At 46.2% G+C, this 16,240-nt stretch overlaps 1 pseudogene; it reads right to left on the reverse strand.

Annotated features, from left to right (window-relative positions):
* Positions 1-6,983: 6,983 nt before the first annotated feature.
* On the reverse strand, positions 6,984-9,755 carry LOC115786560 (uncharacterized protein K02A2.6-like; annotated as a pseudogene).
* Positions 9,756-16,240: the final 6,485 nt, after the last annotated feature.

Here is a 16,240-nt window from a genome sequence, read left to right on the forward strand (position 1 = left end):
CGAGAAGAATCGTATTTGGTGAAGCTGGTCCTTCAAGAAGCCTGCAGGAATATTCATGGAGACGTGACGCTCTGCCCTAACTCTGCTCATAACACACACGCATGCACACACATGTACATGCACATGCACATGCACAACCACACACACACACACACTGAAACTGATGATGTGCCAGAGGTGTTCTATTGGATTTAGGTCAGGTCAGTGTGGGGGCCAGTCAGTGGTACAGTATCAGTTCCTTCATCCTCCAGGAACTTCCTGCATACTCTCACAACATGAGGCACCAGGAGGAACCCAGGACCCACTGCACCAGCGTGGGGTCTGACATGTCCAAGGACTTCATCCTGATACCTGATGGCAGTCAAGGTGCCGTTGCCTGTAGAGGTCTGTGTGTCCCTCCATGGATGTGCCTCCCAGACCATCACTGACCCACCACCAAACATGCTGAACGATGTTACAGGCAGCATAACGTTCTCCACGGCTTTTTCACACCCTTTCAGGTCTGTCACATGTGCTCAGGGTGAACTTGCTCTCATCTGTGTAAAGTACAGGACTCCAGTGGTGGACCTGCCAGTTCTGGCATTCTATGGCAATCAGACTCCACGGTGCCGGGCAATGAGCACAGGGTACACTAGAGGACATCTGACCCTCAGTTCACCCTCATGAAGTCTGTTTCTGATTGTTTGGTCAGAGACATTCACACCAGTGGCTGCTGGAGGTCATTTTGTAGCTCTGCAGTGCTCATCCTGTTCCTCCTTGCACAAAGGAGCAGCTCCCGGTCCTGCTGATGGGTTAAAGACCTTCTACGGCCCTGTCCAGCTCTCCTAGAGTAAATGCCTGTCTCCTGGAATCTCCTCCATGCTCTGAGACTGTGCTGGGAGACACAGCAAACCTTCTGCCAATGGCACGTATTGATAAGCCATTCTAGAGGAGTTGGACTACCTGTGCAGCCTCTGTAGGGTCCAGGTATGACCTCATACTACCAGCAGTGACACTGACCCTAGCCAAATTCAGAACTAGTGAAAACCAGAAAAGATGAGGAGGGAAAAATGTGAGTGTCCTCCACCTGTGAATGCATTCCTGTTTGGAGGTGGTCTCATTGTTGCCCCTCTAGTACACTTGTTGTTAATTTGATGAACACCAAAGCAGCTGAAACTGATGAACACCCCCGTCTGATACTTACTGACCTCATCAATATCACAGGAGTTTAATTATCTTAATGTTGAACTCTGATTAAAAAGTGTTCTTTTAATTTTTTGACCAGTGTATATGTATGTATGAATCCTGTCACACCATTAACAGAAATGAAAGTACTGGTTGGTGCATTTCATTGACTTCTTCATTTGGCCTAACAGCTTCCCAGATAATTGATTACCTCATTTAAGTCTATGAAGCAGCTTCATTTAAAGTTCACAGGCCTCGTACAGCAGCTGTGCTCAAAGATTTAATTTCTGTGCCCAGATTAAAGTCATTGATCTGCAGTAAATTACAGATGTGTAGAAAGGCTTAATTGTAATTTGAGGTTTGATTTTTTCAGGGTTTTTTTTTCTTTTTTCACTTTCTTTTATTTCTAATCAGTTCCAATATTCACAGATTTGGATGAAAGAAAGGGGTGTGTTTGATTTGTCCTGGATTATTACAGCAACATGAATTATTACCTTGTATTTTACTCTGTAACAAAACAGAATCTTTAGCTGAAGGAGATCTGCAGAATGAAATAATTGCTTATGTCAAAGTGATCAGCTGACAAACAGAGATTATTGCCTTCTTACTGAGAATTCGTCGTTTAGCATTGGGGCGTAATGTGATGGTGTCCATGAATAAAATTTGGAAGAGCAGAGACATCAGCCTCCAGACCAAATGCAGACTAGTCAATGCCATTGTGTTCCCAGTTGCGATATATGTAAGCGAAACACGGACCATGAAGAAATCAGACAGGAGGAAAATTGATGCTTTTGAGTTGTGGTGTTGGAGGAGACTCCTACGAATTCCGTGGACAGCACATATCACGAATCTCGAAGTCCTGGAGCGAATCAAACCAAACCTCTCGCTAGAAGCCAGAATCACCAAACAGCGATTAGCTTACTTCGGCCACATGATGAGAAGCCGCTCCTTGGAGACAGACATCATGCTCAGAATGGTCAGCGGACGTAGAGAACAAGGCCAACCTAGAACTCGCTGGCTTGACACCATCAAACAGGATCCAAATATGACAATCGCCGAAATAAAAGAAGCTGTACATGATTGACAAGGATGGAATGCTGATCAAACGAGTGACCGAGAATCGATTGCGATTGAACGGATAAGAAGGAAGGGACTGAGAATTAGCACCCAGAATATGTAACTTGTGTTATATTGTTATGTTGCATTTTATATTGTTTATACGCCTTTCTGATATCTTTCTACCTTTAGTCTCCTTTTCTTTCTTGCTCCTTGTCGCTGTTTATCTTATAGTGTTGTATAGAGCTGGTTGGGTTCAGTGATGGTTGCAGTAGGGATTGTCCGGGATTGTCTATTCATATATTCTATGGTAGGGGGGGCCTAGCCTGGGGGCCCTTACTGGATGCATGCCCTGGCTGGGATTTAAACCCCTGGCCTATTGTTCCAAAGACAGCACTGGGTCCTGACATGATTCACCCCTACTGGCTAAAGAGGCTAACTGCACTCCATGAGCACCTGGCAGCACAAATGAACCAGCTGCTAGAGGCTGAGAAACACCGAGAATGGCTGACTGAAGGCTGGATGGTCCTGATCCCCAAGGACCCCCAGATGGGACAGTCCCATCCAACTACCAGCCAATAATCTGCTTCAGTACAACATGGAAACTCCTGTCAGGCATCATAGCAGCTAAGATGAACAATGTGGCTCAATACATGAGCGGGGCCCAGGAAGGAATTAGCAGGGATACCAGGGGAGCTAAACACCAGGAACTAGTATATAGAGCAGTCACTGGAGACTGTAAGACCAGACTGACCAACCTGTGCACCACCTGGACTGACTATACCAGGGGTGTCAAACTCCAGGCCTCGAGGGCTGGTGTCCTGCAGCTTTTAGATGTGTCCCTGATCCAACACACCTGAATCAAATGGTTGAATTACCTCCTCAGTATGCAGTCAAGTTCTCCAGAGTCCTGCTAATGACTTCTATATTTGACTCAGGTGTGTTGAAGCAGAGACATCTAAAACCTGCTGGTCACCGGCCCTCGAGGCCTGGAGTTTGACACCCCTGGATTATACGAAAGCCTATAACTTGATAAGGGCTCTGCCTTAGAGGTAGGGTGAGGTGCTCTGAGTGCTTCTGCATCTGACCCGGATGCTTCCTGAATGCTTCCTAGGTGAGGCGTTTCCAGAATGTGCAGCCAGGGTCCGATCCTGGGACAGATCCGGGACACACTGGACAGATTACACTGGGAACACCTTGGTGTCAGGTGTGGTCTTGGTGAGCAGTGATAAAATTGTAAAGACTTCATGAATGTTAACAAAGATGTGTATTTGCACTTTGCATTTAACATGGAAGGTGCTGAACTATATGAAGGTGGAGACGCGGTACAAAAAGCAATCATCATTTTTCCTTGTGCCAGCATAAATTGAATGGAAAGCAGCATGTGTGCTCAGCAAGCTCTCTTTGGATATATAAAGGCTGAGTTTATCACAGACAACAATGATTCAACATTCAGGTTTCTAATTTGTAGTTTTGACCTCGGGGGACGAGGCGAGAATGATGGAGATTACTGCTTTAACTCTAAGTGCAGGAGTCAGGGCTTTTCTTTCTGCACCGGCAGTGAACTGCTGACAGCGGCAACGCTTGGCTGACTGAAGCAAATGCTCTACATAAAGACAAAAAGTGCAGAGACACATAAGCACTCACGCACCGACACGAGTGGAAGTAGAAAAAAGTGCACAGCAGAATTCATCTCATTTTATTTCTTCTGCGTTCCTGCTGAGTAAAAACACTTTGTTGAGCACGGCAGGTCAGCTGATTGTTTTAAGCCCATCCTTCAGTCTGTTGTGTCCTGCATGTAACATGTTACAGAGTTACACAGACCAGCATCCATGTACGTGGAGCTAATGTGTGTAATCTTATTACTTCTTTCTACAGTATATTTACTATATTTTAATGCAGCTAAAGTGTACAAAGATTTTGTGCACCTGAATATGATTTTAGTCTGTCTGAACTTCCTCACATATATCATTTTTAATAAACTCATTTACATATTTGTTTTTTCACTTTCGGTTGTCAGACAGCAGAACGATCAATAAATCATGACAGCCCATTACGACTTAATGATGATTAACTCATTATCATAACTGTTCTAGAGTCCAGCAGACTCAGTTAATCACCATATTCTATCATTGATAAATAACAACTTCAGTATAAAAAAAATCCATAACCTCAGTCATTAACAACTAAATGCATAAATTATGTTGACACTTCATGTGAAGTTTGCACCCTGCCTGAGTACTCTGAGTAGTAGCTGACAGAATGCAATGATTTGCAAATCTCATATTTTATTCACAACAGAACATAGAAAACTGTTCTGCTATGAAGCCGTGCTGCTGGGATAGCTGCAGGATGTAGTTCAGCATCGTCCTGCTGCAACATGAAGGCCTTCACTGAAGAAGACGTCTCTGGACGGGAGCACGTGTTGGTCTAACACCTGGGTATACCTTTCAGCACTGATGCACCCCCCACACCATCAGAGGGCTTTGAGCTTGTCTGACCTGAGAACACAGCTGTGCTCTCAGGCAGTGGTTTATGGACGCGCTCCTGTCACCGTCTGTGGCTGATACAAAAAAGTTGGACCCGGGTGCAGACACGGAGAAGACAGCGTGAACTATATGCAAAGTCTCCTATTTACAATGAGCAGGTGAGTCTTTAAGCAGGAATCAACTTGAAACATTTATCAGAATAAACAGTCCATCCATCCAGAAACTCAAGGTCACAACTGAGCCGAGCACAGGTGAGGGTTACCCAGGCCTTCCACCGGCCCAGCCAATAACAGCTCAAGAACAAAACTGGCAGCATGTGAACAATGATTTAAGAGCAGGTTTAGGAGCAGTTAAAGTAGTATTTCCTGGATTCTTTGAAATTGATGTTGGAAAAAAGTTCTTAAAATCCTTAACTGGCTTTCTCCAGAGAGCATCGATGCTTAAAAAAACTAACTAAACTATAGCCTTACTCTGATGACTGTCATGTTTCCTTTCATAAACAGCCTGATTTACAGATTGTTTACTGCGACCTCTCTCTCAGTAGTAATGAAGGCTGCAGCAGCAATTTATCTCATGTTTTCTTCTTTGAAGTATTTCCAGCAGTGGAGGCGAGTAAGAGCAGTGATGGATGGTTTACTGAAGCAGGAGCGATGGCTTGTTGGCTGATGATAAACTGAGCTCCTCTCATGACTAATGGATTGATCAGCAGAGGAAGAGAAGGAGGGAGCCATCCAAAAACAAGCATGGAAGGATTTCAGTGCTGTGCCGTGACTCCACTGTCTTTACTTTCTTGTGAATGAATTCATTTTTTCCCCTCTTCCTACATTACCCACAATGCAGTGAGAAAACATCAGCAGCTCTTTAAGGTTAGCTGAACCTGAATCTGTTGTGAAATATCATGTTATGGAATATGATTCAGTCCACTGCGGAATCATATATAATACAACAACAGACCAGATTAATGAGGAGGAAAGGAGATAAAGGAAGGAGAGAGGATTCGAGGAGGATGGGCCCTTCCTGACACAACCCCTGAGGGATTTGTGTCTCCTCTCATTGGGTGGCGCTGTCATCTGGTGTTGGCTCTCACTGCGGTATTGTATCACTTCCTGTTCCTGTTTCGGAGCACAGTGTTTTGCTGTCTGTTAGCTGTTATATCTGTATAACTCGATTTATCTGGATAATAACATATTTTAGTGTAATCTTCACCTACTTTAAGTAGCATACTCTTTGCTGAATCACCTGTATTCACATTACTCACTTTATTTGTTTTTAGAAATTCGCTAGCTTAGCTCAGCTAGTAGCTTAGCCCTTAGCCGACTCACTACCAGCATGGCTTCTTCTCCTGTCTCTCCTGCACTTTCCTGCTCTGGGTGTCACATGTTTAGTTACTCCTCGGCCTCCTTTAGCAGTAACGGTACTTGTAATAAATGTAGTCTGTTTGTAGCTCTGGAGGCCAGGCTTTCTGAACTGGAGACTCGGCTCCGCACCCTGGAAAATCCTACATCTAGCCAGGCCCCTGTAGCGGGTGCGGACCATGGTAGCTTAGCCGCCGTTAGCTCCCCCCCAGCAGATCCCGAGCAGCAGGGAAAACAGGCCGGCTGGGTGACTGTGAGGAGGAAGCGTAGTCCTAAGCAGAAGCCCCGGGTACACCACCAACCTGTTCACGTCTCTAACCGTTTTTCTCCACTCGGCGACACACCCGCCGAGGAACAAACTCTGGTTATTGGCGACTCTGTTTTGAGAAACGTGAAGCTAGAGACACCGGCTGTTATGTTGCTCTCTTATAGTGTCACTAAGTAAACATTATTACTCGACACACAGAGCATGGAGGACAACTTCTTGCTGGTTCACTCATTTGTTTATTATGCTACTGTTGCTATCAGAACCCCTGTATGCCCTAGTGGCGGTCTGCCCCCCTGTGGTAAGTATTGGTAGGACATCTCTAGGTTCATACATCACATATCTCCTCCCCACTAAGATTTGTTGTCAGTAACAAAAACATTTCTTCGGAAACAAACGTAAGACATTATATCCCCCTTTAAACTACATGAGATTATTTCTTTCTTTACTTCTCCACAACATTACCAGAAAATAGGAGAGTTATGTCACAGCTTATAATCACTTCAAATATCAAAACTCAGAACCATTTAACAACATTCTACAAAGCAAACATTCTTAAAAATTCTTCAACTTTTTTTTTTTTTTTTTTTTTTTTACAACATCTTGGAATGTCAACATTGTTCAACTCTTTTTTTTTTTTTTTTTCGTGGTTGTTAAGTTTACTGATCCCTGTAACGTACCGGCGGACGTGTGATCCTCACAGGATATCGTCGTACAGTCCCTGTTGTCTCTGAATGTTCTGTGTGTGTCATTTCTGTGGACTGTGGTGTCTTGAGTGTTTTGGGTGTTTTTGGTGGTGCATGTGGTGTGTGTGGCACTGTATCAGTATCCTCCTTCTGTTGAGGTGTATTTGGGTCAGGTGTGGTTGTCTGAGGAAGTGACAGCGGACAACTCACAGGAAAACTCCCTGCAGTCTCTGGTGGGTCTGACTCGGGCCGAGTCAGCATCTGGTCCACATGACGCTTCCAGACCCCTTGTGTTCCCACATGTACCTTGTAGGACACTGGTCCGGTCTTCTCGATCACCACAGCTTGCGTCCACTTATCCTCCCCCCTCCTATAATCACGCACGAGCACTGGCTCACCAAGTTCAAACTGTCTCTGTTTAGAGTGTAGCTGGCGTCGTTGCTGTTGAGCCTCTTGTGACTGGTGCACTGTTCCAGCCATACTTGGTTTCAGGAAATCCAGTCGAGAACGCAGCTTGCATCCGATGAACAGCATTGCAGGGCTTTCCTTGGTTGTTGCATGGGGGGTGTTACGGTAGGTCAGGAGGAACGTATCCAGACGCTGCTGCACTGGTGTAGTTCCTCTGGAAGATTTCAGAGCGTGCTTGAAGGTTTGCACAAATCGCTCTGCCAAGCCATTGGAAGCAGGGTGGTATGGTGCTGAGCGAATGTGTTTGACTCCATTGGCTTTCAGAAACGTGCTGAATTCTTCAGAGCACAACTGAGGGCCGTTGTCGCTTACAAGACTGTGTGGAATGCCATAGTGACTAAAAAGTCCCCTAAGCACTTGGATGGTTTTGCTGGATGTGGTGCTATCCATGATGTGCACCTCGGGCCATTTGGAGTGTGCGTCCACTATGACCAGGTACATGTGCCCTTCAAATGGACCTGCAAAGTCCACATGTATCCGTTCCCAAGGACTGGATGGCCACATCCACGGGTGTAAGGGTGCTAGGCCAGGGTCTTTCTGCACTCGTTGACATGAGTGGCATGATTTTGCTTGGTGCTCGATCTGGGAGTCGATGCTGGGCCACCAAACGTAGCTACGAGCTAAGCTCTTCATCCTTACTACACCTGGGTGTGCTGAGTGTAGCTCTGTCAGCACCCGGGGGCGCAGTTTGGGTGGCACAATCACTCTCAACCCCCCACATAAGGCATCCGTGCTGCACAGTGAGATCATGGCGGCGCTGGAGATAGGGAGACAGCTCACCTGCGTCCTTTGCAGCTGGAAAACGACCAGTTGTGACCATTTCCATGACACGGGACAGGGTGGAATCCGACATGGTGTGACGCTTGATCTCGGCGTTGCTGACTGGCAATGTGTCCAACTGTGACGTGTAGAACACCTCCACTGCACCTTGTTTCTCACTGGGGGCATGAGGGAGCGGTAACCTTGACAGTCCATCAGCGTTGGCATGTAGGGCCCCCTTTCGGTACTCAATGGTGTAATTGTGAGCGGAAAGCATGAGCGCCCAGCGTTGCATGCGAGCTGCAGCCATGGATGGTGTGCTTTTCACTGGACTGAAGATGGTTGTAAGCGGGCGATGGTAAGTGAGTAGCGTGAATGTATTGCCATACAGGTACTGGTGGAACTTGCGTACTCCAAAGACTATCGCTAACGCCTCCCTCTCAATCTGAGCGTAGTTTTGTTCTGCTTTGCTGAGAGTTCTGGATGCATAGGCGATGGGTTTTCATCGCCATCCGGCATGACATGCGAGAGAACAGCTCCGACCCCATAGGGTGAAGCATCGCAAGCGAGACGGAGAGGCAACTCAGGGTTGTAGTGTGTGAGCACCTCTTGTGATACCAGGAGTGCTTTTGGCTTTCTGGAACGCTGATGCACAGGCTGACGTCCACTGCCATTTCTTTTCTTTGTTCAGCAGTTCATTCAACGGCTTTTAGCACAGTGGCCAGATCAGGGAATAAGCGTCCATAATAGTTTAGCATTCCTAGGAAAGATCGAAGTTTACTTACACATCGCCTGGTGCTGGTGCTTCCACGATGGCACGTACCTTCTCCGGTGACTTGTGGAGCCCAGCAGCATGATGATGTGGCCCAGGTATTCCACGGATTCCTGGAAGAAGAGACATTTCTCTTGCTTGAGGTGCAGGCGTATTCCTCTAGCCTGCTGAGTACTGCATCCAGAGTTTTCAGGTGTGTCTGCTTGTCAGGACCACTGACCAGTATGTCGTCCAGGTAGCAGTGATGTGTGGCCAGTCCGAGGAGCACCTGGTCCATTGCCTTTTGGAACAAGGCGGGCGATGACGCTACACCAAACACGGCAAGCGGTGTGAAGCAGAACAGTCCTTTCTGTGTGAGATGGTCAGCAACTTCTTGGAGCTCTCTTCTACTTCCATCTGTAGATATGCATTAGATAGATCCAGTTTACTGAAGCGTTGACCTCCAGCGAGAGAAGCAAACAAGTCCTCAATACGTGGAATTGGGTACTTGTCGATGCAGAGAGCTGGGTTGATGGTGACTTTGAAGTCCCCGCAGAGTCTCACGGCGCCGTCCTTCTTGTTCACGGGCACCACTGGCGTAGCCCAGTCACTATGCGCCACAGGTGAGATGACGCCAAGCTCAGTGAGGCGTGTCAGCTCAGCTTCCACTCGCGGTCGAAGAGCATATGGCACATTGCGTGGTGGGCAAAATTTGGGTACACTGTTTGGTCTTAGAGTGAGCCTGGCTTTCACCCCTCTCATGGTGCCTAACTTATCGGAGAAAACAGCGGAGTGTCTCTTTAACACTGTCTCTAAGCTGTCTGTCTGTCTGTACTCAATTGCATGTACAGTCTTTAAGTCTCTCCAATTTAGTTGAATGGCTCTCAGCCACTCCCTGCCAAATAATGGTGGAGCATCCGCCTTTACCACATACAGTGGCAAGACAGCGTGTTGCTTGTTCAATGCCACTTGCACTTAACAACTCCTTCTGGTGCCAAAGGCTCTCCTGTGTATGTCTTTAGTAGGATATCAGTGGGTTGCAGAGGAACTATGCAGCTTTCGTTTGTACAGTTCCCAAGGAATCAATGACACTGCAGCCCCTGTATCCAATTCCATCTCCATTTCTTTCCGTTAACTGTTGGCACTACTGATATGCGTGAATATTTCCCTTTCTGAGACACTGCATACAGTCCCCAAGTCACTGGTCACTATCCGATTTCGTTCCTTCACTTTCACTTTCATTCGCCTCGACGTGATGGATCTTTTTCTTTCTATCTTTCACGCTGCGTTGGTGTGCATGGCTTTCTGTTCAGGCTTAATATCTTTGGTGTTTATGTTCTCTTTCATGACTGCTTTTGATTTACCTCCTGCACATTCGTTTCGTGTGGCCCTTCCTCCCGCACTGGTGACATTCGCGGTCTTTGTACCAGCAGTCATCATCACTATGATTTCCCTTCCCACAGCGGCGGCATTTTCCACCTTGCGAAAACACTGCGTTTACTTTCAGGGAATTACTTAACTGCTGTACGTCGCGTGCTGCTGTCTCTGCTGACACTGCATGTTCAACAGCTTTCTTGAACGTGAGGTTTTCCTCAGTCAGAAGGCGTTTCTGCACAGCTTCGCATTTCAATCCGCAAACAATCTGTCCCTCAGAGCGTCCTCTAGGTAAGCCCCGAACTCACAGTGTTCCGATAGTTCTTGAGCACTGCTACATACTGTGCTACCGTTTCTCTCTCCCCTGATTTCGCTTGTGGAACCTGAACCTCTCGGCTATAACGAGCGGTTTCGGTGTGAAGTGATCTTTAAGCACAGTCACAGCCTGTTTGTAAGTCATTGTGCCAGGTGCCACGGGAGCTACTAAGCTACGAAGCAGTCCATACGTTTAGGTCCCATCACACTGAACAGTACTGAAACCTTCTTAGCCTCATGAATGTCATTAGCCACCACGTAATGCTCAAAACGTTCAATATACGTTGCCCATTGCTCACCAGACTCATCGAAAATGTCCATATGTCCATATATTCCAGCCATCATACGTCTTTCTGGGATTACGTGCACTGTAGATGAACTCGAAGCACTCGATGTCCTTGTATCCACAGATGTAACACTAGCTGCACGCGGGTCCTCCGATGATGGTTGGCTCATAGTTGATCAGCACATTAGCTATCCAAAAACGCGGGTGTTCATTTTGGTCCAAAAACTTGCACAAAGCTGACTTAACTTTCACAGCCAGTCGATGAAAAGTATTCCGAAATACACGACTCGTCGCCAATTTATGTTATGTTGCTCCCTTATAGTGTCACTAAGTAAACATTATTACTCGACACACAGAGCATGGAGGACAACTTCTTGCTGGTTCACTCATTTGTTTATTATGCTACTGTTGCTATCAGAACCCCTGTATGCCCTAGTGGCGGTCTGCCCCCCTGTGGTAAGTATTGGTAGGACATCTCTAGGTTCATACATCACACCGGCGACCTAGTCAAATGTCTTCCAGGGGCCAGCGCAGGCGACATTCATGGAAATTTGAAACTGCTGGCTAAGGCTAATCGTAGATTTGGTAAGATCGTTATTCACGTCGGCAGTAATGACACCCGGTTACGCCAATCGGAGGTCACTAAAATTAATATTGACTCGGTGTGTAACTTTGCAAAAACGATGTCGGACTCTGTAGTTTCTCTGGGCCCCTCCCCAATCAGACAGGAGCGACATGTTTAGCCGCATGTTTCTTGAATCGCTGGCTGTCTGAGTGGTGTCCAAAAAATGATGTGGGCTTCATGAATAATTGGCAAAGTTTCTGGGGAAAACCTGGTCTTGTTAGGAGAGACGGCATCCATCCCACTTTGGATGGAGCAGCTCTCATTTCTAGAAATCTGGCCAAATTTATTAACACTCCTAAAAACTGACTACCCGGGTTGAGACCAGGAAGCAGAGTTGCAGTCTTACACGCCTCTCTGCAGCTTCTCTCCTCCTGCCATCCCCCAAAACCCCATCCCATAGAGTCGGTGCCTGCTCCCAGACCACCAAAAACCAAAGCTAAAATCAGCAAAAAGCTATTTAAGCATAAAAATTCAAAAACAATAAATAATACAGCTTCATCAACTGCACCAAAAAATAAAACAATTAAATGTGGATTGTTAAACATTAGGTCTCTCTCTTCCAAGTCCCTATTAGTAAATGATTTAATAATTGATCAACGTATTGATTTATTCTGCCTTACAGAAACCTGGTTACAGCAGGATGAATATGTTAGTTTAAATGAATCAACACCCCCGAGTCACAGTAACTGTCAGAATGCTCGAAGCACAGGTCGAGGAGGAGGATTAGCTGCAATCTTCAATTCCAGCTTATTAATTAATCAAAGACCCAGACAAAGTTTTCATTCTTTTGAAAGCCTGACTCTTAGTCTTGTCCATCCTAATTGGGAAAATCAAAAACCTGTTTTATTTGTTTATCTATCATCCACCTGGTCCCTACTCAGAGTTTCTGTCTGATTTCTCAGACTTTTTATCTGATTTAGTGCTCAGTTCAGATAAAATAATTATAGTGGGTGATTTTAAGATCCATGTAGATGCTGAGAATGACAGCCTCAACACTGCATTTAATCTATTGTTAGATTCAATTGGCTTCTCTCAAAATGTAAAGGAGCCCACCCACCACTTTAATCATACTCTGGATCTTGTCCTAACATATGGCATAGAAACTGAAGACCTAACAGTATTCCCTGAAAGCCCCCTCCTGTCTGATCATTTCTTAGTAACATTTACATTTACTTTAATGGATTACACAGCAGTGGGGAATAAGTTTTATTACAGTAGAAGTCTTTCTGAAAGTGCTGTAACTAAGTTTAAGGATCTAATTCCTTCATTGTTATGCTCTTCAGTGCCAACACAGTGCAGAGCAGCTACCTAAACTCTGCTCCCAGTGAGGTCGATTATCTCGTCAATAGTTTTACATCCTCACTGCGTATAACTTTGGATACTGTGGCTCCTCTGAAAAGGAAAGCTTCAAATCAGAAGTGCCTGACTCCGTGGTATAATTCACAAACGCACAGCTTAAAGCAGATAACCCGAAAGCTGGAGAGGGAATGGCGTCACACTAAATTAGAAGATGCTCATTTAGCCTGGAAAAAGAGTTTGTTGCTCTATAAAAAGCCCTCCGTAAAGCTAGGACATCTTACTATTCATCATTAATTGAAGAAAATAAGAACAACCCCAGGTTTGTTTTCAGCACTGTAGCCAGGCTGACAAAGTCAGAGCTCTGTAGAGCCGAGTATTCCTTTCACTTTAACTAGTAGTGACTTCATGGATTTCTTTACAAATAAAATTTTAGACATTAGAGAAAAAATTATTCATAACCATCTCAAAGATTATTCTTCATGTTCGGCTGCTTTCAGCACTGCTGGTATTTGTTTAGACTCTTTTGCTCCAGTTGATCTTTCAGAGTTAACTTCAATAGTTACTTCCTCCAAACCAGCAACATGTTTGTTAGATCCCATTCCTACTAGACTGTTCAAAGAAGTCTTTCCAATTATTGATGCTTCAATCTTAAAAATGATCAATCAGTCTTTATTAGTTGGCTGTGTACCACAGACCTTCAAGGTGGCTGTAATTAAACCTCTGCTTAAAAAGCCATCACTGACCCAGCTGCCTTAGCTAATTATAGGCCAATCTCCAACCTTCCTTTTCTCTCAAAGATTCTTCAAAGAGTAGTTGTAAAACAGCTAACTGATCATCTGCAGAGGAACGGTTTATTTGAAGAGTTTCAGTCAGGTTTCAGAATTCATCACAGTACAGAAACAGCATTAGTGAAGGTTACAATTAACAACAACTGGTGTGACAGTAGGAATGTTGTCCCTCTGAAACAATCATGTTCACCTAACCTGGAGCTCCTAACCCTGAAATGCCGCCCCCACTACCTGCCCCGCGAGTTCACTTCGGTCATCTTCAGCGCCGTCTATATTCCACCTCAGGCGGACACAAATACTGCACTATCCGAGCTACATGAGGCGATTTCCACCTATCAGGCTAACCAGCGTGATGCGGCTCTCATCGTAGCCGGGGACTTTAACAGTGCAAACTTGAAAAAGCTGATACCGGAGTTGATTCAACACATCGACTGCCCCACCAGAGGAGAGAGGACCCTAGACCACTGCTACTCTCCATTCAAAGAAGGCTACAAAGCAAAGCCTCTTCCGCCTTTTGGGAAGTCTGACCACACCGCTGTCCTTCTCATGCCGAAATACAAACAACGGCTCAGGCAGGAACCCCCTGCTGTGAGAGAAGTGACACGGTGGTCTGATCAAATAGAGGCCGCTCTGCAGGGTGCGTTGGATTCAACCGACTGGGACATGTTTCGCAGCAGCGCGGGCGGAGACATCGAGGAGTTTACGGAAACTGTTGTGGGATTTATTGGGAAAGTTGTTGATGACACTTCACTTAGGAGGACCATCAGGACTTTTCCCAACCAGAAGCCGTGGGTGGATAAATCTGTCCGCGACGCCCTGAGGTCCCGCACCGTTGCCTACAACTCCGGCCTCGCCTCTGGGAACATGGAGGACTACAAGGTTGCATCATACAACGTCCGCAGAGCGGTGAAAGAGGCAAAACATCGCTACGGCCGCAGACTGGAACAGCAACTACAACAGTCTGACTCCAGGGGACTGTGGCAGGGACTACGCACCACCACGGACTACAAAGCACCACACACACACCCGGTGAGTGCCGACGCTTCTCTGGCTGATGAACTCAACATCTTCTTTGCGCGCTTTGAGTCGGGAAGCCGACAGCCCGCTGCGCTCCCGGCCGGAGGGGGGAGCGCAGTTTGTAGATTACAGCTCAGCATTCAACACCATAGTTCCCTCCAGGCTGGTCTCTAAGCTGCTGGACCTGGGCCTGGGCCCATCCCTGTGCAGGTGGGTTCACAGCTTCCTGACCAGCAGACCACAGGTGGTACGAGTGGGTCACCTCACCTCATCCTCCCTCACCCTCAACACTGGATCCCCCAAGGCTGTGTGCTCAGCCCTCTGCTGTACTCACTGTACACCCATGACTGCGAGGCCACGTCAGAGTCCAACGTCATCATCAAGTTTGCTGACGACACTGCTGTTGTGGGACTAATCTCTCACAATGAGGAGACAGCCTACAGGAGAGAGGTCTCCCGCCTGGAGCACTGGTGCCAGGAGAACCACCTCCTGCTCAACGTCAGCAAAACGAAGGAACTGATCGTGGACTTCAGCAGGAAGCAGCAGAGGGACTACCATCCACTTGTCATCAGTGGTGCTGAGGTGGAAAGAGTGGACACTTTCAAATACCTGGGAGTGACCATCTCACAGGACCTGTCCTGGACTCATCACATAAACATCACTGTGAAGAAGGCCAGACAGCGTCTCTACCTCCTCAGGCGGCTGAGAGACTTCAAGCTCCCACTCAAGGTGCTCAGGAACTTTTACACCTGCACCATCGAGAGCATCATGCGTGGGAGCATCACCACCTGGATGGGAAACTGCACCAAGCAGGACTTCATGGCCCTAAAAAGGGTGGTTCGTTCAGCTGAACGGACCATCAGAACCACCCTCCCCCACCTGCAGGACATTTACACCAAGCAGTGCAGGCTGAGGGCCATGAAGATCCTAAAACAGCCCAGCCACCCCGGACACTCTCTCTTCTCCCTGCTCCCATCAGGCCGGCGTTACCGCTGCCTGAGGACTAAGACTGAAAGGTTGAAGAAGAGTTTTTACCCACAAGCCATCCGTCTGCTCAACTCTGAGCCCTAACTGGACCATTATTGCACAATGTAAATATTATAATTTATAAAAGTGTGTATAGTGTATAGTATATAGAGTATAGTGTATAGTGTGAATTACTTTTTTTTATTTTTATTCTTCTTATTTATATGTGTGTATATATGGTTGCAGGTACAAAATACATTTCACTGTGCATTGTACTGTGTATAACTGTGCATGTGACAAATAAACACTATCTTAATCTTAATCTTACAAATGATCTTCTTACAGCCTCTGACAGTGGACTCATCTCTGTTCTTGTCCTGTTGGACCTCAGTGCAGCTTTTGACACTGTTGACCATAACATTTTATTACAGAGATTAGAGCTTGCTATCGGTATTAAAGGTACTGCACTGCAGTGGTTTGAACCATATTATCTCATAGACTCCAATTTGTTCATGTAAATGGGGAGTCTTCTTCACACACTAAGGTTAATTATGGAGTTCCACAGGGTTCTGTGCTA

The sequence above is a fragment of the Archocentrus centrarchus genome, chromosome 10 (genome assembly GCF_007364275.1).
Source record: "Archocentrus centrarchus isolate MPI-CPG fArcCen1 chromosome 10, fArcCen1, whole genome shotgun sequence".
In the NCBI taxonomy this organism is placed as follows: domain Eukaryota; kingdom Metazoa; phylum Chordata; class Actinopteri; order Cichliformes; family Cichlidae; genus Archocentrus; species Archocentrus centrarchus.